This window comes from Artibeus jamaicensis, unplaced genomic scaffold, assembly GCF_021234435.1.
Source record: "Artibeus jamaicensis isolate MK-2021 breed Jamaican fruit bat unplaced genomic scaffold, CSHL_Jam_final scaffold_474, whole genome shotgun sequence".
NCBI lineage: Eukaryota > Metazoa > Chordata > Mammalia > Chiroptera > Phyllostomidae > Artibeus > Artibeus jamaicensis.
The window spans coordinates 17,353,440-17,354,894 of NW_026522046.1; the positions used below are offsets into that span (position 1 = coordinate 17,353,440).

At 44.2% G+C, this 1,455-nt stretch overlaps 1 non-coding gene across 1 annotated transcript; it reads left to right on the forward strand.

The window, feature by feature from the left end:
• The first annotated feature begins 216 nt into the window (after positions 1 to 216).
• Positions 217 to 348, forward strand: LOC128626299 (small nucleolar RNA SNORA75). The gene has a single exon (XR_008390226.1). It is a non-coding gene; the product is annotated as a small nucleolar RNA SNORA75 (small nucleolar RNA).
• Positions 349 to 1,455: the final 1,107 nt, after the last annotated feature.

The window sequence follows — 1,455 nt, forward strand, 5'->3', positions numbered from 1 at the left end:
AAGTCACTAGAAAGAGCTTTGAGGAACATTTAAACACCCTTGGGCCTTCCCTCCACTCCTAAGAGGAAAATATATTTTAAAGGAACGTTACCACATAAACGACCAGGCAAATACCTAATTTTCTTCTGGGGATTACCCCAAACCTGACACAAGAGTGATACTATATATAGAAAACATAGGCAGCTTTGTTCACCTTGTTTGAAGGGAAGCAGTGAGGCCTCCTCATTGAGCTCTTCTCTGTCAGTCTGCGGCAGTTTATGGATTCACACGAGGAGAGACAATTCACAGAGCTAGCATTATTTTCCCTCCTGTCTTCAGAGGTGTATTTAGGTGTTTTGTGAGACATTATGGAGAAGAAAAGAAGAAGAAATAAAATGGAGCAGTAAAGCATGGAGGTCGGCAGACCTGCCTTTACCTGGTGTGTGACCTTGGATAGGTCACCTCAGTGCTTGGGCTCCAGAGCTGCTCATGTGAAGGCAGCTGACTGGGTTACCCAACAGAGTGTATTCCTGAGGAACAGTAGGTAGATCAGCGGTGGGGTGGCGTGGGGTTGTTTATTGGTTTGTTTTTAATTAGGGACAGAATTTTGGAAAGAAGGTATGGAGAAAAATTGAGCCAAGTTTTTTCAAGAAAAGAGAAAGGCAAACTTTCCAGAGAGTGTGTAAATCCAAAGGGAGATATGTCTAAAGAGTGGTTCTTAATAGGTATGCAGGCTGAATAGTGATGCCCAAAGATGTCCTTGTCTTAATCTCCAGAACATGTGAGTATGTTACCTTACAAGATAAAGAGGACTGTGCAGAGGTGATTAAGATAAAAATCTTGAGATTTTCCTGGATTAAATAGCTGGGCCTGAGATAGTTGCAAGGTTCATTGCCAGGAGGTCAGAGAAGAGAGAAGATGTTATGCTGTGGGCTTTGAAGTCAAAGAAGGGACCTCAAGCCAAGGAATGCAGGCCGCCTCTAATCTCCAAAAGCTGGAAAAGGCAAGGGAACAGACTGTTAGAGCCTCTAGAAGGCTCGTACCCCTGCAGACTCAGGACTGTACAATAATAATTTTGTGTTATATCATGCTACTAAGTTTGTGATCATTTGCTACAGCAGCCACAGGGGACTGTTGTAGTAGAGACTTCTGTGTGGTGTAGGATAGCATTTCTCCATTTTTACCAGGAAGACTTCAGTAAAGTGTGCTCCCCCCTCAGTGCGTGAGGAGTGCAGTTAGAGTTTCTCTCCAGGGCACAATGACATGCTGAGATCGGCATCATGCACGAGTGGGTGCAGCTTGGCTCCTGGAGGCTGAGCGACATTGAAATTAATTACATATGCCATGAAGGTGTCGTGCTGGGTGACCTCAAACGTCCCACAATTTCATTATTTCAGAATGGCCTCTCAGGTCTCATCTAAGGTGGGGAGATAAGAATTTTTGTGTGAAATGTCAGGCATCACATGTGAATACCCT